The sequence below is a fragment of the Desmodus rotundus genome, chromosome 1, assembly GCF_022682495.2.
Source record: "Desmodus rotundus isolate HL8 chromosome 1, HLdesRot8A.1, whole genome shotgun sequence".
NCBI lineage: Eukaryota > Metazoa > Chordata > Mammalia > Chiroptera > Phyllostomidae > Desmodus > Desmodus rotundus.
The window spans coordinates 51,456,669-51,478,172 of record NC_071387.1 but is presented as its reverse complement, the minus strand read 5'-3'; the positions used below and the strand labels follow the sequence as shown (position 1 = coordinate 51,478,172).

The window sequence follows — 21,504 nt, the reverse complement described above, 5'->3', positions numbered from 1 at the left end:
AATCTAATATTAATTTTAAAAAGGTATATTCACTGCAATTTTATCAATCATGTAGAAATATTACAGATCTGTGCACTTAAAAATATGATTTGTGGGAATAGATGTCTACTTTAAATGGGTAGCATTTATAATTGTTTACATAGATTTTTTTTGGGCTTTGGTTTTCTTTTAAGGTTGTAGGCAAAAGCGATTTGTTCCACATTTTATGCGAACTTCATGGCAAAAAAAAAAGATGCTGGTGTTAATAACTGAATCAGCAAAACACAGGCAAAGCACACAGAGGTGTGTCAGTATCTTTAAAATAGAGACATGTCAGTTCAGTATCTCGGCGTTCCACCCACTGCAGGAAGTTGGATGCTGAGGCAAGCTGGCTAGGAGTTCAGGCCTCAACGTAATTAGCTGTAGTATTACGGGAGCAAATTATAGGATTAGCTGAGGATAAACTATTATTAGACCTGTCAATATTTGTTAATTGTTGGATAACACATACATCTCATCTCTGCTTCAACACAGCAGCTCCCTCTCTCTCTTTTGAGCCCCTCCCCCCACACTCTGAACCACAGTCGTGGTGCGCACTTACCTAAAAAACCCTACCAACTTAATTTTTGGTCATACCGCATTTTCTCAGGATTCTAGTGATAGGTGTTCAAAAACCCTTCTCTGACACACTTATTCCAGAGACACCTTTGCTTATAGAAGACAGCATGCAGGTCTAACCATAGTCCCCAAACCACACAAATAAGGTTGCTACAAAAGAAAAACAAATGAAACAACATAGCAACTGGGTTATTGGGCTAGAAGAAAATATCTTCAAAATCTTGACTGATAAGCTCTATCAGTTGCAGCAAAGAGACCTTTCCATTAAATTGTGTGATCGTTATAACCATTAGTATTTTATTTATTTTGCTTTTTCTTCTCATACTCCATATCTTCTCCCCCACGCACTTGCCCCCTCTCTTTCTCTTTCTTGTAAGTTTGAGGAGGTGTAAATTTCACCTTACAAGATCTAGGGTAGAACTTGGGTCATCTAAATCCAAGGCTAGGATGTTCTCCATTAGAGCTCATATTCCCTTTAGTGTGGGACCTTAGCTCAGTGCCGTCAACCTCAGTGCCCGCAGGGGCACCCATAGTGGAATAGTCTGGATTAGAGAATGTGAAAAGTGTAGCCTTAGTCTCCCCTCAGGGTAGGAAGGCACAGGTGGACTCACTGAAGTTTGGCTGAAGGGTCACTGGCAGGCCTGGGCAAAGTAGTTAGACTATGGCTTTTTTAAAAAAGCTTTTGACCTGACTGGGAATTGAACCAGCAACCCTTTGAATCACAGGCTGGGGCTCAATCCACTGAGCCACACCAGCCAGGGCTTAGACTATGGCTTTTAAAGCAGAGTGAGTCTGAGGTTAGGTGCCCCAAAAGACCAATAGAAGGTGTGAAGCCCATCTGAAAGTGAGAGAAGAGTAGGAATAGAGGATGATACCCATGGGTCAAGCAACAGGTAAGCACAGGTACAGAGTAGGAAGACAGGAATAAAGTTTGCAAAGAAAGAGGAGGATCCAGGACCCTCTTCATAACTAGGGTAACTGAATAAATAACCTAATAAGTAATCTCTGGCTGCAGAGGGTGTGCGTGAACTAGTCACCCTCATTAAATGTGCAGAGTTGGCACAAAGAGCAACTTGTAACTGGGCCCAGCCACTGTGACTGATGATCACCTTTACAGTACACGATTTCATGCTCCATTAGGGAGCTTTCTACTTCCTTCCAAATCTTAGCACGTGTTTTTACTTCTTGTGTCCTAAGGCTCTCCAAAGGGAGGGTACCATTTAAACATCTGTGTTATAAACATTCTTCTGAGGATAACCTGGCTTTAAAATTAAAGAGCCATTTGTTGAAACTAACCTGCCTGAGAACATTATACTATGTTGGTACTCTAAAGAACATCATTGTTTCAGAAAAATCAGACTAGAGAGAATTTGTATCTAGGGAAAAGTTAGATGGCAGAAGGAAAAAGAGATAGGAGCCTCGGAAACCGAATTCCAGCTGCTTTCTGGGCTAGAGGGCAAATCCAATGCATGCTTTCAACAGTGCCACGTGGGTTAACCTGTCTCCATTTGCTTTGCTGGGCTTAATTTCCAGGCAAGCTGTTTGGTAGTAGAACGTGGTGCTCCAACTTTGGCAGTCCTGGCTTACTTTCGGTAGAAGGACTCATGTTGGTAATGTTACCAAACAAGGGGGTCCACCCACTCAACATGCAGCAGAGCCAAGCACTGACCATCGAGTTTAGCAGTGAAGAAATTAAATCAATTAATTGACAGGGTACCAAGCCAGGAAAATGGTGAGCCAGTTCTCAAAATCTGAACTCCCTGATGTTTAAAAAAAAATGTTTTTATTGAATTTATTGGGGTGGCATTGGCTAATAAAATTATATGGGTTTCAAGTGTACAATTCTATGATACATCATCTGCATATTGTGTGTTCACCACCCAAAGGCAAATCTCCTTCCATCCCTTCTTGACCCCCTTTGCCCTCTTCTACCTCCCCGATTTCCCTTTCCCTCTGGTAATCACCACACTGGTGTCTATGGGAAGCACTCTTCTTTAAGGTCATTTTTCAGTGTCAATGCACCGTCGTCATCCGGATTTTGACCTGGAAATACTAACATACACTGAATTCTAGCTGGTGCCCTGAAAAGATCAAGGAACCCATGTGCTGCATTGCCCTCACACCAGCTGGGGCTGCACTCATCCAAGACTTGCTTTTGGGTTGATGCCAGTTACTGAACTGTAACCCGTGCCTTTTGGGGGAAACCTAATGCTCTAGTTTGCAATGGAACTGGTGCGTTTCAAGTTGCTTCAGAGCAAGAAAGGCATGGCTCTTCATATATAAAGTAGTTTGCACATTCAGCAGTGCACTACATATAGTGATGCCAGGATGGTTTTTCAAAATTACTTTATTGTTGTTCAATTACAGTTGTCCTCATTTACCCCCCACCACTCCCAGAATGTTTTAAAAAATTTAAAAAATAATGTTCAAGGCTGTGTCTACATGGAACAAAGTTGCAAAAAGACATATTTTCCTATTTGTTAGAGGCTGGAAACTTCTTTCAGAATCTTAGTGGACTTTGAGTCCAGCAGAAAATATCACCCACTGTGGACTAAGTGGTTCAGTAGAACCAAGTTGAGGATCTAAACTTTCAACTGGCATGACGAAAGGACACTCTTGCCCTCAGAGCTTGCTCTTGGACATGGGACTTATCAAGTGAGAGCTGCCGTTGCTGAGAACTAGGACCCTTGTTTCACCCTCTTGCTTCTTTCTCTTCCTGCTTTCACCCGTTCCTTAGGATGGTATGTGTGTGCGTGAGTAGGTGTGAAATAGTTGCTCTCCTCCTTCTGAAGGGGTCCAGATATTTTCAGAAGGGCCATGTCTCCCATCCATTCACTCATATTTATGAATTGCATTCTTGAGGGATTAACATTCCTTATCTTCTGCTGTCCTATAAAAATCATTCCTGTGATTTGGAGCTGTTCTGCTAAACTTGGGTCCAAAAAACCAACAGGTAAAATGGAAGCTTAATGATGGAAGACTTTTTTGTTTTATTAATTGGAGTATCCCTAGCACTTAGAACAATGTCAGGCACAGAATAAGTACTCAAAATACTTGTTGGATAATAAAATAATGAATGAATGAAGGTGCAAGTGTGTTGGTCATTAATTAAGCAGTTCTGGACAGCAGAAGGAGCTATTGAAAAAGCAAGCTTTCCTCTGTTCTACTGTTGTGGGCTGAAGAGGTTTGAAGTGTGGAGTGGGGGTGGAAGAATTGGTTGAGGAGAGGTTCGAGAAAACTTGGAACTTTGAGAGAATAAGGTCAAAGGAGAAGAAAAGGCTTAAAAATAAATAAACAGCATATACCCTAAAGAATTGAAAGCAGGGGCTTGCACAGACACTTGCACACCCGTGTTCATAGTAGCATTTTCACAGTAGCCAGAAGATGGAAGCAATTCAAATGTCCATTCACAGATGAATGAATAGACAAAATGTATCATATATATATATATATACACACACACACACACATATATATATATACACACACACACAATGGAAAATTATTTAGCCTTTAAAAGGAACGAATTTCTGATATGTCATAACATGGATGAACTTTGAAAACATTATGTGAGTGAAATATGCTATAAACAAAACAGCATATGATTCTACTCATGTGAGGTAGAATAGACAGATTCATAGAGAAAGAAAGGAAGAATAGAGGTCACGGGGGCTGGGGCAAGAGAAGTGGGGATTGCTTAACGAGTACAGTTTCTATGTGGGATGTGAAAAAGTTCCGGAAATGGGTGTTGGTGATGCTTGGACAGCATGGCATAATGCACTCAGCGCCACTATTTTGTACGTGTAGAGATGGTGAACGTGGTAAATTTTGTGTTATGTATATTTTTCCACAATTAAAAAAATAAGCAACCACAAAACCTGACGTTTTAATATGTCCTGGAAGCAAAGGGAACTCCTGTTTTCTCTTGTTTCTTCTGCCGTGGTACTGAGGACTTCGGCATTGGACAGAAATGGCTGAATCCAAGCCCCTCCACTCACTAAGGTGATGGTATTGGTCAAAGTAGTTAACCTCTGAGTTCCACTTCTCTCTTTGGTAAAATGGAGATAATAGAAGTAGCAGATTATTATGATGTGAGAATAAATGTTATTGTCTATGTAAATGCTTTTGCACACTGCCTGACACATGGAAGACAGTCAATAAAAGATCAGTTCACATCTCTCCCACTCTCTCCCTCATTTTTATGTTCTCACCACTGTTCCCAGCATCCTTTTCCATCTCTTCCATTTTTTCCCCCAATTTGGAAAATTTGGTTTCCTGATCCAGGGCGTACATCTCTAACAGATGGTCTTCTTCCTGGCTGGGCTCAGGGAAGAGTTCCCAAAGAGAAAGCAGTTCCTGGTCCAGTATGTTTTGAAAACTTTCTGTGCAGCTCTTTCAACTAGGGATCCCATTCCTTTTGTGCCTCTGGCATTGCTGATGAGGCCTACGCATTCCTCAGTGAATCATGGAATTCAGAGTCCGACCAGTTTCTCAGAACATCACCTTATTTTCCTTACAGCAAAGCATGAAGGAATGTCCTCAGCCCTATTAATTGATTCCATTGGAGCCCATGCTTCACTCTATATTTTATAGTTATTTTTATTACAAGATTATACAGGCATAGTTTTAAAAGTAAAAAAGCTCTACAATGATAAAATGAAAAACAGTGGCTTCCTCCCTCCCCCCTGGCCCCTACCACGCAGACAGGTACCATTGACTGTTACTGCTGCTCGTACTGCTGATCCTTCATCCACTTTCCAAACAATAAAACTTTATTGCTATAGTTTTTCCTTGAGCTAGATATTATCCACTGACTTATTACAATAAAAGATGAAAATTTTACTCACTTAAAAATCTTTTCCAACTCTCTAACTCCATACTTTCCTTCCCTGCATGCTTTCATTACATGATTTTGGATTATATTAACTGTTGGTGTTTATATATTCAGAATGATGTACATTTTATTTTGAACTATAGTATCTGTATTATTTTTCTTGTAGAACTACCTTTTATTTCCTTGGAAATAATAATCATTTAACCTTTTGTTTGGTAAATCTTTTTTTAATTAAAACATTTGTATTAAAGTATAGTTGACATATCACATTATATTAGTTTCAGGTGTACAGCAGAGTAAGTCTACATCTGCACGATGTGGTCAGCACAGTATGTCTAATAACCATCTGTCATCGTGCACAGCTGTTCCATATTATCGACTCCACTCCCTGTGCTGTATGTCACTTATTTTATAACTGAAGTTTGGACCTCTCAGTCCCCTTCACCTTGTCCACCCGTCTCTACATTCCTTCTAGCAACCGGCAGTGAGTTCTCCCTGAGTCTGTCCCTGGTTTGGTTGGTTTGTTCACTTGTTTTATTCATTTATTTTGTTAGATTCCACGTATAAGTGAAACCATATAGTATTTGTCTTTCTCTATCTAACTAGTTTCACCTAGCATGATACTCCCTAGGTCCATCCATGTTCTCAAATGGGAAGATTTCGTTCTTCTTTATTGCTGAATAATATTCCATTGTATATATATCACATCTTCTTTATCAGTTCATTCTGGTAAATCTTTTTAAGACCTTGTGTGCCTGAAAATGTGTTTATTTTATTCCCACATTTGGTTAATCGCCTAAATGTAGGAGTCTAGGTTAAACTAATACTTTTTTCAGAATATTAAAGCCATTATTTTGCACTACTGTCTGGCATTACTGTTGAGAAGTCCAGTGATACTCTGATGTCGGATCTTTTATTTCTGACCTACTTTTTTTCTGGGAGTAGTTATGATATTCACTTTGCCCAGAGTTTTCTAAAATGTTGTGGTGTGTGTGTGTGTGTGTGTGTGTGTGTGTGTAGACAGGAGAATCATCTTGGGAACTAACAGGGTAGGGATTCTTAAAATGGACAATGATGATTCCCAAATTGATTACACTATTTTTATCTAAAGTCTTTCTGGTTTATTCCTTCAAGAGTGTAAACTTGCAGATTTTTATCAGGATTAGGGAGAAAGTCATCTGGGATATGAGGACAATTTGTGGGTTTCTTATTTGTTGTATGGGTGGAAGGAGATAGAAATATTCTTTAAAATGCCAAGTATAGAAAAATTGGACGTTAAGTAAATGCTCATCAGTAGGGACAAGATTAAGTAAATTCTGGCCCAGCCCTATCTTGTGTAGCTATTAAGTCATGATTTAAACAGGCGTATTACACAGGAAAATGGTCATAATGATGACTAAGTGAACAAAATGCAGGGTGTAAGATAGGTGTAATACGATAGTGCTTTTATTAAAACAAAGCCAGAAACTTCTCCAATATCTCTCTATCTCTCTAAATATTTCAGCAGTAAGACAGGGATGTGTTATGTTAATCCATGAAATAGAGCCCATGAAAAATAAGACCAAAACGTTGTCCTTTCCAAGAAGTTTTTGTCCCATCTGGTACAGCTGTAAGGATATAGTTTTCCCACTCGTTTTGGCTATTTTTTTTCTACTTCTACTTCTCATTTTGAAATCTGTATGGCTCACACGTGCTTTTGCCTGACTCTTTGGTCAAATTAGGAAGCGGGGTACAAGGCCTGTGACACCAGTTATCTGGTGCTCGGTAGCAACTGTCTCTGGCATGTGCTCGGCAAACTCAAGGACCCTGGGGCCAGGAGGCATATTAAATGGAGAAAGAAAATGGGCAGGCTACAGACATATCTGGAAAAAAGCAACATTTTTGTTTTATTTCTGACCTCAGAAAGAATGCTCCTCTCATCATTGAGTATAAAAATGGCTATTGGTTCAAGATTGCTAAAAAAATATTTTTATTATTTTAAAGAAGTATCTTTCTAATCCTGGTTTTCAAAGAATTTGCATTTAAAATAATGCTTAATGAATTTTCTACCGAACTTTTAGAAGTTTATTTTTTCAATTACAGTTTACATGTAATGTCACTTTGTATTAGTTTGAGGTCTACAGCATAGTGGTAAGACAATCATGTGCTTTACAAAGTATTTCCAGTACCCACCTGGCACCACACATAGTTATTACAATATTATTGACCCCATTCCCTGTGTTGTTCTTTACATCCCCATGACTATTTGGTAACTACCAAACTGTACTTCTTGATCCCTTCACCTTTTTCACTTAGCATCACCAAACACCCTCCCCTCTGGCAACCATTAGTCTCTTCTCTGTATCTATGAGTCTGTTTCTGGTTTGTTTGTTTGTTTATATTTTGCAGATACCACATATAAGTGAAATCATATGGTATCTTTCTTTCTCTGACTAACTTATTTCAATCAGTGTGATACCTTCTAGGTCCATCCATACTGTCACAACTGGTAAGATTTTGTTCTTTTTTATGGCAAAGTAATATTTCGTTGTATAGGTGCACCCCTACTTTTTTTAAAAAAGATTTTACTAATTTGTTTTTAGAGAGGGGGACAGGTAGGGAGAAAGATGGGGTGAGAAACATCAGTGTGAGAGAGAGAAAATTGATCGGTTGTCTCTCATACATGCCCCAAGCAGGGACCAAACCTGCAACCCATGTGCCCTGACTGGGAATTGATCCTGCAACCATTTGCTTTGCAGGATGACACCCAACCACCTGAGCCACACTGGTCAGGGCTGCTGTACTACTGCATTTTATCCACCTATCTATTGTTAGGCATTGGGGTTGCTTCCATATCTTGGCTATTGTAAATAATGCTGCAATAAATTTGGGCATATATAGTCTTTCAAATTAGTGTTTTGGGTTTCTTTGTATATAGATCAGAAGTGAAGTCACTGGGTCATAAAACAGTTTCATTTTTAATTTTTTGAGGAAACTCCCTACTGATTTCCTTAATGGCTGCACCGATCTTTATTCCCATCAACACCTTTTCTCCACATCCTCGCCAACACTTGTTTATAGATTTATTACTGATAGCCATTCTGACAAGTGTGAGGTGATATGTTTTTGTGGTTTTAACCTGCATTTCTCTGATGATTAGTGATGCTGAGCATCTTTTCATATGCTGTGGCCACCTGTTTGTCCTCTTTGGAGAAGTTCATTCAGGTCCTATGCCCATTTAAACATTTTTTTTTGGTGTTGAGTTTTATAAGTTCTTTATAAATTTTGGACATTAACCCCTTATCAAGTGTATCATTGGCAAATATCTTCTTTTATTCAGTGGGTTGTCTTTTCATTTTATTGATGGTTTCCTTTGCTGTGCAAAAGCTTTTTAGTTTAATGTAGTCCTATTTGTTCATTTTTTCTTGTGTTTCCCTTGCACAAGGAGTTATATCAGGGAAAATTGCTAACAGAAATGTCGAGGACTTTAGTGCCAATGTTTCTATTGGCACTAAATGTTTCTAAGAGTTCTATAGTTTTGAGTCTTACATTAGTCTTTAATATATTTTGAGTTTATTATATATGATGAAAGAAGGTAGTCTAATTTTATTTAATTTTGCTCATATCTGTCCAATTAAAAATGCTTAATGAATTTTACAAAACATCTTTTGGACTTTTTTTATTATAAGGCTTGTCTCGCTTGATTGATTGATAGGCCATATTCAATTACTTGATCTTAAATTATTCTAACATAGCTTGAGTTATGACTTGGTCATGGTTGGTTATGTTCTTTATGAAGGTGTTGAATTTGATTTACTAGCATTTAATTTGGGATTTTTCATTTGCATTCATAAGTGATGGTGATCTACAGAGGTGTGTGTGATTGTGTATTTGTGTGTATGCATACAAATCATCATTTCCATTGTGGAACAAGATTATTCTAACTAAAAGCAGAGCATCAAATACATGGACAGAAACAGATACAACTGCAAGAAGCAATAGACACATCCACATTTATAGCTGTATCTTTCAGTACCTCTCTCTCAATCATTAGTAAAACAAGTAAACAGGATATCTGCAAGGATGTCGATAATATGAACAGTACTATCAACCAGCTTGACCTTGCTGACATTATGGAACACTCCACTTAACAGCCGCAGAATACAAGTTCTTTTTAAGTGCACATATGACATCTATTGAGCTAGTCTGTGTTCTTGTATTTAGGTATTCCTACCTCTTGTCAGATTTATTCCTTAGTATTTCATATTTTTGATGATGTAAAAAGTATTGTTATTTTAAATTTCAATGTCTAATTGTTGCTAGTGTAGAGGAAGACAATATTTGTATATTGCATCTGTATTCTGCAACCTGCTAACCACACTTACTAATTTTAGTAGGTTTTGGGGGTAGATTTTATAGAATTTTTAACACAGATGATCATGTCATCTGTGAATAAAGTTTACTCCTTTCTTTCCCATACTGGTGCATTTTATTCATTTTTTTTCTTGCCTTATTTCACTGGCTATAGTACCCAATACAATGGTGAATAGAAATGGTGAGATCATATGGTATTTGTTCCTCACCGTCTGGCTTATTTCACTTAGCATAATGCTCTCCAGTCCCATCCATGCTGTTGCAAAGGGTATAAGCTCCTCCTTTCTCTCTGCTGCATAGAATTCCATTGTGTAAATGTACCATAGTTTTTGGATCCACAGGGGAGGCTGGAGGTGGGGGAGGGAGGAGGGTTCATCTGGGGTGGGGTGGAGGGATGGGGAGAAAAGGCATACAACTGTAATTGAATAACAATAAAAATTAAAAAAAAAAGAAATGGTGAGAGAAAATACTCTGTTTTGTTCCTGACTTAGGGGAAAGCAGTCTTTCATTATTAAGTGTGATGTTAGCTATAAACATTTTGGAAATGCTCTTTGTGAGGTTTAGGAAGTTCTTTTCTTACTTTGCTGAGAGTTTTATCAGGAATAGATGTTGTATTTTGTCAAATGCTATTTCTGTATCTATTGAGATGATCATGTGTTTTTTAAAAATCTCTTAATATCCTTGCTCCTTAGCCTTTTGGCTAAGATCAAGTGTAGTATCTGTTCTTATCAGTTTAAAAATCTCTTAATATCATCAATTACGTTGATTTATTTTCAAATGGTAAATCAACTCTAGATCTTTAAAATAAACCCCATGTAGTCATGACGTAGTATTCTTTTTATATATCATTGGGTTTGATTTGCTAATATTTTGTTAAGAACTTTTGCATCAAAGTTCATGGGGAGAGGGGTATTGACATTTCTTGTACTATCTTTGTCTGGTTTTGGTACAGTGACTTTTGAAATGAGTTGGAAAATATTTCTTCCTTTTTGATTTTCTTGAAGACACTAGGTAGAAATGGTATTATCTTTTTTCCTTAAATGTTTGATAGAACTCACTAGAAAATCCGTCTGGACGGCCTTGAATGCCAGGCTCAGGAGCTTAGCCTTTGCTCTGAGCCTTCATTGGTTCCCACGGCAGAAAGATGTCTGCAAAGTGAGTTTTGGGATGACGAATATCATCATCAGCTGTGGGAGGATACGTATTGACAGTGAGGGCTTAGATATAAGCACCGAGAAAAACATTACAATCTAATTTCCACGATTCCTACAGATAAAACCTCATTCAGTGTTTCACAGGCTTGACGGAGTCCCCCACACAGAAAGAGAAGTGACCCCATTTGATGGAAACCACACATAGGCTGGAAGGTGCTTTTTCTCTGTGGAGAGGCTGTGAGTGGGCTGCAGCTCTCGTCATGAAAAACTGCTCTTGGTGCCCACGGTTTCTAGTTCAGCTAAATCAATCCAGCCTGTTTGACACTTGCTTTATGAAGTGCCAAGACCAGAGTCAGATTGCAGCATTTTTAAAGCGACTGGAATTTTATTTAAAGGAAAGTTTATTATTTGAGGTTTTCTTTTCTATACAGGTTAAAGAATCATAAAACAAACACAAATCTTTAGGACTTGTTCATAACATAACTCTATAAATTTGCTGCCTCCCGCAACACTGAAGCGTTGTCATTTTTTATAAACACGATCTCCTGTTCTGGACATGGTATTCTTCATATTTCCGTCTACCTGGTTTATTATTTTTAGGAACAGTATTGCAATTTGATCGTCTGATTGCAGCAGCCACTTTGAATGAGTTTCACTTTATTACATCAGCTTTCAGGATAGGATAGGCCTGTGCCAACCAAAAAGCTTAGTAACTCAAACTGCAAAAATAACGATGTGGATCTGTTTTCAAACTGAAACCACCACATATTACAAGCCCGTTTCAGCTCATGAGTGAAAATATTTCCCAAAATATAAGTTTTATGAGAATATCTTTCAGCATTTTCTCCTGTGCTGCAACTCAGTGTCTGTGCACTAGTAAAGCAAGCACACCGTTCTAAGTTAATGAAGTGCTGTTGGGAGGGAGGCACAGTTGACACCAGTGGAAAATACAACAGAGCAGGGAATGGCTTTCCCTTGGCACCCGTGTGAATGACTTGGCAATGCCAGTGTGGGTGGTGTTATTTTAAACGCAGAACAACCTGCCCAGTGATTTTCCTTGTAAACCAAAAGTCTATGATGTCAAAGCTATCGGGTGATGGTGGCCTTGAGCCAGAGCCTGTGGACCTTACTTAGCCTTCCTCCCGTGGACAAAAGGAAATCAGCTCAGAGAGGGAGTGCACGGCTACATTAGCACTTTGAAGAAATGATTCTGGCAAAGGTGCAGAAATAGCCAAAGTAAAACGGATGAATCACTGAAGTAGTAATTGAAAAAAACTTACTGTGCACCCAGCAAGCACACCGTTTGCAAACTGGGAGCGCTCAAACCAAAACATGGAGCGAGGCTCAGGGGCGTGCTGTTCTTACAGTGAGAAAGCAGTGTCTTCACCGTGATTGGTAACCAAGCTAAATTAACGACGAAACCGATTGTCTGCTCAGGGAAGCTTCCAGGCTGGTCTCTGTTTTTGATTTCAGCAGTGCCACTGTTTGAAATACTCCCAGTCCCTAGAGTCCATTGCTGTAATAAGTTCTGTACACTGACTAGCAAAATGCTGGGTTCGTACCATCTGAAAGCCGCCAGATTCTACCTAACTTGTGACATCATCTGGAGTCACTCTGCCTGTTAAGCTCCAGAGAATAAGGGCTTGAATTTCCAATTCCACAGCAGGTACCAAGCCCATTGTCCAGCTAGAGTTCTGAGTCCCTGGGGTACTTATGCTTTCTGCATGTAAGTGTGGCAGCTACTGAGTTAGTTCAGTTCAGTTAATGGATTATTCTTAAGTCCCTTCCCTGTTCTGTGCCACATCAACCCAGATCTAGGACTGCACTCCTTTCTATGACTTTCTTCAAAAGTCCTTTCCTGAAGGACTAGAGGTGGGCGAGTGGGGGGGAGGGTTTACAGTGAAGAAAATGTAAACAGTCCATAGTTGCACACCGGACGCTCCTGTGGTTGTCAGTCTCAAGCTCCACGCACAGCCCCAAATGCCCATACACCCCACGGTGCCCCACCCTCTGCTCCCTCTTGCTGCCTAACAGCATCCCCACACCACACCTGAGCCCCCTCCTCACAGAATGCAGAGGGTTTAGCAATCTGTAGCCCACTCCCCAAACCCAGCCCCAGATCCGAAGATTTTTCCTTCTGTTATGGCTGTATAAAAATTTCATTTCTCTGGACATTCCCCCAGCCCTCCTGCCAAGGCAACAATTAAAAACAAAAAGCCTATGGTTAGTTTTGGTTTTAAATAATCTTTTTCTACTCCAAATCACTGGATTTCTGAGAGAATTTGAGCTTCCATACAAACTGGTGTGCCACTTTTGGTGAAATGGCACTATTAACTAGGCCCGTTGAAATCCTATCTGTCTCAGAAGGGTGATGGGTCACAGAGTGGTGGGACTGTGCTGCCTGCTGCCGGGGAGGGGAGGCCAGGCTTGTGCTCTCAGCCTTGTGCTCTCTGGAGGTACGGGATCCTGAGACATAGGAGGCTGGTTTTCTTCCCTGAATGGAACAGGTACTGGGGCTATCGCCTGGGAGAGGGTATTTTCTGTTTCAAAGCTGTTTGTCAATATTTGGCTTCTGTTCTGTGACCTGCATGGATGCCCTCCAGAGACTTACCTCACTTCTTAATGCAGTAAAAGAAAAAGATGCCCTGGCTGGTGTGGCTCAGTGGTTGAGTGCCGGCCTGCGAATCAAAGGGTCGTCCCCAGTAGGGGGCGCACAAGGGACAACCACAGATTGATGTTTCTCTCCCTCTCTGTCTCCCTCTTTTCCCCCTCTCTAAACAATAAATAAATAAAATCTCTTTAAAAAAAAAAGAATCCTTTCCTGAAGTTCTAGGCCCTAGGAGGCTCTTGTGTCCGTTTCTGCTTTTTCTTTTTAAAATTTTGCTTCATCTTTATTGCATTTTCTCCATTACCTTTGAGTCTCCTTATTCCCTCCTCCTCCAAGCAATCACCACACTGTTGTCCATGTCCATGAGTCCTTTTTCCTTTTTGCTCAGTCCCTCCACCTCCTCACCTTCCCACACAGCTGTTTTTTCTTATACTAAGGGTTCATATGCTATTGTTGAATTTCTAGGCTTTTTGTGAGAGTAATTGTTATTTTATGGATGACGTAAGGCATTGTCTGATGAATGGGGTCTTCTTGTGAGGTAACTCCAGGCAGACACTTTTTGCCTCCCCAACTGAGGCCTGTTATCAACTCGATCAGACAAGTACTCAGTGATCTTGAGGTTTATGAAATACCAGAATCCTAAAATTTTGGGGGTGAAGAACTTTTGATGATTCTCCAATTCCTTTAGGGGACCAGACAGTTAACAGGGAAAATATACAGAGGTTGGATAGATAGAAAATGCTGGATAGTCTCCAAAGCCATTACATTTAAAAAAAAAAATGCCACCCATAGAAAACATGCTTTTAGGGCACATCACTCAAGAGCTGGCATAGAACACTGTACCAAAATGACCCTGCCAAGCGGTGTACCTGGAAGGGCTTTACCTTGACAACAGGAAAGGACTCTGTTTGAATGGGTGAAACACTTGCACTTCTGCAGACTGGCTTTACGTTCCAGCCTCTTCTGGATTCAGACTTCCTCTGCTAGGGAGGAGAATGCAGCTTTCGGCTTCCTTTCAGCTTTCCTTCCAGCTTCCATGCAGCCCTGCTGAGTTTTCCCGCCAATGCTGGGCTTGTGCCTGTCATCCCGGCCCAGTCAGGGCCCAGCCATACTGATATCCCACTGGCAAAGGGCACAACTGAGAGAGGAACCAGCTGGATTTCTCCAGATGAGGGGTCCATCTATCATGACACAGCCTGTGTGTGCAAAGCCCCTTTCCCATGATGGGCCAGATGTGAAGTAGAGCTTCCTTCCCTTTCTGCCAGTCCGGCCTAAGCCAGGACCATCTACGTGCCCTACTTCTATAGTCTCCGCATGTAGCCCGTTTTTGCCCTTGCCACCCTGCTGTCTGTTCCCAACAAATAAGCCAGCATGATCCTTTAAAAATGGGATGTCACTCTGCTGTCCCCAAACCTTCCCAAGTTGTCCCATCACTTAAAACCCTAAACTTCGAACACATCCCTTGAAGTCCACATTGTTTGGTCTTTGCTGCTCCCTTCTCTCCTCACTCTGCCTTGGCCACCTCCAGCTGCATGGCCGCTTTGCTTTTTGTTGTTGAATCAGGCAGGCGCCTGCCCTGGGGCTTGTGCCTTTGCTTGTCCTCAGTGGGCTCACTCCACATGCCCTCAAGTTTCTCTGCTCAAGTCACCTCCTTGGAGGGTACCTTGACTACTGTCTAAACTAACACATTCTATCATTCTTTATTGCCTAATTTGCTTTGTTTTTCTTTGGAGAGCTTATCACTACCTGCCATGCTAAATGTCTGTTTTGTGCGTGACTGCCAAGTAGAATGAGCCCATGAAGGATGGAGCTTTTGTCTGTCTTGTTCTCCACTGTTTTCCCAGAATCCAGAATAAAGCTTGGCCCATAAGAGTAGATGAACAAATGAATGAAGTAAGAATGGGGTGTGTGTGTGTGTGTGTGTGTGTGTGTGTGTGAGGAGGTAGCTTCTGCAAGGGCTGATCCGTATATATTTTTCTTCAATTTCATTAAAACCTCAAGAACTTTTTGCATTTTCCTAATCTGATGATGTTCATGCCAGGATATGCCAATTATAAAACTGTTCTAGAATGTTTTGGAAACTGCCCCTTTAAATCCCCTGAGACCTGAGAAGCAATGACAACTGTTATCTAAAATCAGCCTCCAGCACTTATGGGCCCTTCTCAGGAAATCACAATGCTGTTTGCTTGGGGTCATGTAACAAGGCAAATTTGTTTTTAGTTTTAAAGAACTAATCCTCAGCAAATTTCACATGTAAATGAGTGAACTTAAGGAAATATAAATGACTAGAAACTTAAAACATACTCTCTGTCCTTAATTAAATAGGCAAGACATGCCTCTGAACTAGAGACCCCAGGATTCAAGAAATGTTCTGAACCAGAATTTAGCATTCTTCAACATTTCCTAGGTTACATATCCATCAGTGTGACGAACACAGTAAATTCAAAGAGAGTGTTAACCTTGCCTGCTTCAGTGGCTTCTTCCCCACTGATTAAATAGATCTCTCTGTGTAATTGGTGAACTTAAACCAGTCACCTGTGCTCTATAATCAGCACAGGGTCACACACATGAGGCTTTCTTAAACTTAAAGGTGCAGGATGATGAATCTTGATTTCTTGGAGTGAAGAAAAATCACCACATGCTAGTATTTCAAGGGGGGACCCAAGAAGGAACGCTTGTAAATGGGATTTCATGAGTGCAGACCAAAATCGGATCTCCAAATGAACACAAGAATTTTTACTACTTTTTTCAAATGAATCATGACTTTTTGGCCCTAGAGAGGGAAATAGCAGCTATCACTTGAGTAAAATACTTTTTATGTGTTGCCTCTCTCTGTTATGAGACCCTTATACAGATAGGTGTTACGATTTTCGGAGGAGGACAGAAGTTGAGTTGTTAGCAACTTACCTGTGGCCACAGTTAGTTAAATGGTACAGGAAACATCCAAACGTATATCCAATTCAATGCAGAGCTGGTATTCACTCAAGATTTTACTCATTAAGTGAATTTTTAAATTCATTAAGGACCAAACAACTATTAAACTTTTGAAGACTTTTTTTGACAGTTTCTCTTGCCTTTGATTTATTTATGTTTCTCCCACTACTTTTTTGGATTCGCTGAGTCAATTTCAAGGTTTAGCATCCAAGATAATTCAAATAACTGGGGGGCATTGATTAGAAAAAGTTTCACATGGAATATCTCTAAGGGTCTCAAAAATATAGCCTTATTGTAAGTGAATTTCAATACAGACTACTTAGGAGCTGATGAGGGGCAAGTATTGAAACGACTTTCCTGCTTGGCAAGGCCTGTCTTGTCCTGCCATGGTGGCGGGCTCCTCCCTTCACCAGGCACCGCTTGTTCTTAATCGCCCAAGGGAGGAAGCTCTGGCCTAAATTTCTTTGGTCATAGTAGCTTTGTTTTTCATTTATATCATGGAAGGAGTGGAAAGGGAGAGTTTGAGAGGGAAATACAGTGGCTGCTTATGGTCAGGCACTAATTGTACTTCCAAGTATGGCAAGGGGACACCTGTCATTCTTTCAACTTGATGGGTCCAAAGCTGGATGGTCCTAGTCCTTGCCCAGAAAGGGATGACCAAGCCACCTCCAGTGATTCAGGTGAGAAAAGGACAATGACCTAAGTAAACACTTCTTAGAAAAAGTCCTGCAACAATGATCTCAAAAATAAACTTTTATTTAAGTTTAATGCACATTTCATTAATAAAAGGAAAATATCTGTCTACAGGTAGCAGGACTGGATACGTTCCAACATGTTCTTCCAGAGTTCCGAAGACCCTGGGCATGATAACTAGGTAACACGCACTGAACTCCTGAGGCATTGCATACTCTTAAATCACATTTTGGTATCAAGTGGAACTTTTAAAAGGGGAAGATAGACAGTTTTTCCAAAGCCACTCATTTTGTTCAAAGAATTCCTTCCTCCCTGTGTACACTGAGAAATACCAAGGTCTCTGGGGGTAGATTCCATAATATCTCATATCCAATCCAGGAGTTACAGCATCATCACTCAGCTGACAAGTTGCAGTTCTTCCTGTCTTCTTGGGCGAATCTTTCTTTATGAAAGTCTTAAAAAGTTAAGATTTGCTACATTACAGTGTGTTTTCCCCAGTATCTTTATACACAGGAATGATGTTGCATGACTATCAATTCCTGTAGGGAATCTTTATTTGCCGCCTTGCAATCTAGTATTCTACTTCTGCTTCACACAGATGACAAAGGAAAATGATGCTGGAACTTCTAGCCTTTTGTAGGCACGACATGTAACCGTCAAAGTTACTCTGCGCCGACCTGATGTAGCAGGCTAGCCTTGTCCTCTCAGTACACAGCCACAGTGGAAGCCAGCCATTATGGGCACTGAGACACCCGAGGAACTGCTGAAGCATCCCAAGGTTAGCAGTAAAGGGGACGCAGCAAACAGACAATGGGACAGCCAACCTAACCTTGACACAGCACTGCCCCTTTTTCTGAGATAATATGGCAATAAGCTCATAGGGTGTTAAATCATGTTCTTTGTAGCCCCAGTTTCCATGTTGGAGGTATTACTTACCTATGAGGGTTCTTGTGAAAATCAAATAAAATACATGAAAGCATTTATTTAGTACATTAGGAAGCATAATGTAAGAAGTTAAGGGAGACTGTGCAGGCTCCCAAACATTTGTTTCCATGTCTTAGGCAGTAAAATCAGATGGTGGGGGCAGGACCATAGTAGCTATGCCTCTGGGGTTTCAACCATGCAATCCTTTCAGCCTTTTTAACTATATACAGGTGACAGCACTACTTGAACTTCAGCCTTAGATCTCGTCAGGCCTAGTAGAAAACACTTAGGATGAGGTCTAAGGCATGGTAGCCACAATAATGAGTCAAGTTACCTGTATGTCTCACTGGCAAGGTCACTTATCAGTTTCTAGACTATGAGGCAATACATACAAAGAGAGGCATATCATCGAGAGTGACATTTAGCAGTGACATTTGCCTTGCACCTACTACATGCCAGGCTCTGTGCTGAGCACTTCATCCTCACGATGTCACAGAAGACAGCCCCCATCATCCCCATTCAGACTGAAGATTGGTAACTTGCCAAGGTACCGCATGCAAGACCGATGCAGAGTCAGTGCTGTTAATCTCCTCACTGCCAACCACTTTTTCCTTAAGCCCAGTGAAGAAAAAAACTGTTTAGGATGTGCCCCAGGGTCCCCTGCAGAAGCGGCACCCCTACCCTCAGCCTATCCTAGTCCCGCCTGAGTGAGCACGGATGGAGACTTACAGGGGGCTGTCAGCCAGTTTGTTCCTGTTTCTCTGATGAGCCAGCCTCAAAAATGCTGAACAGATTCAGGACACACCATGGAGAAATGCGACATTACTATAACCTATTCCTTAGTAGCTTATCTATGGACCCCCAAATTTCACATACAGAGCCCCACTGCTAACTCACAGTCAGCTTTTCGTGTGTGAAAGTGCATGGGAATGAGCAATGTAAAAAGACGCCGATGACCCTTCCCATGAAGCTATTTTGAGCCGCAAAGCTTCCATGCCTGATTTGAGAGAAATGAGTCCAAAAAATAAGCCATTGTTTAACCTTCATATTCATTCCTCCTGTATTTGGAAATAAGATTGGCAGGTTGTATTCTTCATTCTTGGATCTCAGTTACATAACAAAAGCGTGTATCTTTTTTGTGTGTTTGTTTGTCTGTTTCCCCACCATTAAAAGCGAATCAAGGATTCTAGTTTCTGTGTGGGTCCAAAATAATAAATCGCTTCCCTTGTTTAAGAATTCTAGGAAATTACTGCAATTAGACTCTCTGATACAGGACTACACCCCACCAGAATTTTTTGGTTGTGGGTGAGGATAGTTTAAAAAATGAAGCTTTAGTTAAGTTTCACATTTCTAAGCGTTAACCGAAGAGTTAGTCCTCTAAATGTCCTATTGTTTTGCTATTTGAGAAGGGCTTTCTGGCTTGGATATAAGGAACAGAGGCGAGAGCCAAAGTGGAAGCCTTATTATTCTTATTATTATTTTGCCTGTGTTCATCAAGAATAGAACACTAGAGGCTTGGAAATGAACCCAAAACTTTAAAATAGCTACAAGAATGTTTTAAGGGAGCTTGTTGAACAACTGGGACTATTTCTCGCCAAAGAGATAGCTTGTAAAGGCCACTTAAAAATTCGGACTCAGGCTTGGCTGGATTTCTTTACCAGGGGCCACAAATGTGTTTATTCCTATCATCAATCTTAGTAGCAATTCATAAAGTCTCTGGAGGACCCACTTTCAGTGACTTTGTGTGATAGGAATTAAATGAACCTTAGTGTTTGACAAACTTCATATTTTACCTCTTCATTCTCATCTCCTGCAGTAAAACTCTAGAGACACAGAAAACTTACACCGATATGTTTCTCGCAGGATTCTTGAAGTTCTTGTTTGGATACTGAAGCCCAATTCTAGTCCCTCATGAATTACTACTATATGCTGAATTGCCAAGCCATACAACTCTTCTTATTTCAATAGAAATATCTAATTATTTTATTTCTTCAAATGAGTTTGTTCCTCCTAAGTTAGAGTTTCTGTCCTTGGCTACTTACCGGGGAGCCCAAGGTACAAGAATGAGATGGGTTACTAGATTCTTTGAAGGTCGGAAATTGGGACCTAGAACCAGAAGGAACACAATGGACACTGGAATCCAAGAGAAGATAATGGGGAATAATACTTGATTTTGTTCTTTAAAAATGATAACTTTGGGCCTTATAGTTGACCAATATTATGTAATACTGGTATCATTAAGCTTCCTAGGGAAGAATTTTGTATTGGTACAACTAGAAAAATAAATCAATGGGTTTCGTACCACAGCAGGGTCAACATATGTCAGCCAAATGGTCTTCAGAGTTTAGATATGATGAACACTAACCTGCTAATCAAATAAGCACTTCAGATGCCTCATGCCAACAGGCCACATCACGTGTAGTGTGGTGACTATTTGAAGAGGAAACAGCGGGTGGACAGCCCAGAGCCCTACCTTCCCTGACCACAGCATTTTCCTTCTACATGCTTGGGCTCTACACCTCCTGCAAAAGAAAGGTCCATGCCTATCCCTTCCTTTCATCCATTTGATCAAAAACACAAAACATATGTATTAAACAAGATGATGGAAGCAACTTCTTCATGTAGGGTTATTGATCTCTTTGCCTAAGCGTAAGCAAGATGTTGTCTTATTTATATTCCAAATGCAAGTGGAATAGGAGTCATCCACTAATCCATTTAGCTACTCAGGGCATCTTCTCTTCATCTTTTTGTTTCTGCATTGGTCATTTCATCCCCAGAGAAATTGCTGCACCATCTGCAGTTGACTCCCCAACTCATTTGGACTTAGAGCCTCTTCCCAGGGCTTCAAGTCTTGCATCTTCCCTTGATGATGACATCCTGAGCCTTTGGAGAAAGGAAGTCATAGCCAATCTGATGGAAAACTTACTAAAACCCTGTGCTACTTTTTCTTCTACCTAAATTCCTGATCTGTTCTTCATACTAAATGTCTTAGAAATCATCCATAGAAGGAATTTATCCTATGCCAGCCAGACTGAAAAATTAGGAGATATTATAGATTCTTCGTGAAATAACATTAGAATAGTGGTTTTCAAAACATTAGTTTACATCAGAATCACCTGAAGGGCTTGTGAAGGTACATATTCCTGGACCATCTCCAGAGTTTCTGATTTCGCATTTTTAACACATTCCCAGGTGATACAGGTGCTAACCCTAACTCCAGTGAGAAGCGCTGCTTTAGATTGGTCAAGAAGGGCACTACTTGTTATCGTTCTTAGCCCTCTTCATGGTAGACTGGCTAGACATACACAAGAAGAAAGTCTTTTTGCATGCCTTAGAAGTCACCTGTCCTTGAACTATACACAACTATAGAACATGGAAAACTGAGTATGTTTTCAGTATGGTGAAGC

At 40.4% G+C, this 21,504-nt stretch overlaps 1 long non-coding RNA gene and 1 pseudogene across 4 annotated transcripts in view; both read left to right on the top strand.

Annotated features, from left to right (window-relative positions):
* The window catches only part of LOC123479184 (uncharacterized), a 217,626-nt gene that overhangs the window by 80,541 nt on the left and 115,581 nt on the right, over positions 1 to 21,504 (top strand). The gene's annotated exons all lie outside the window — the stretch shown is intronic.
* Positions 10,465 to 10,578, top strand: LOC112300390 (U2 spliceosomal RNA; annotated as a pseudogene).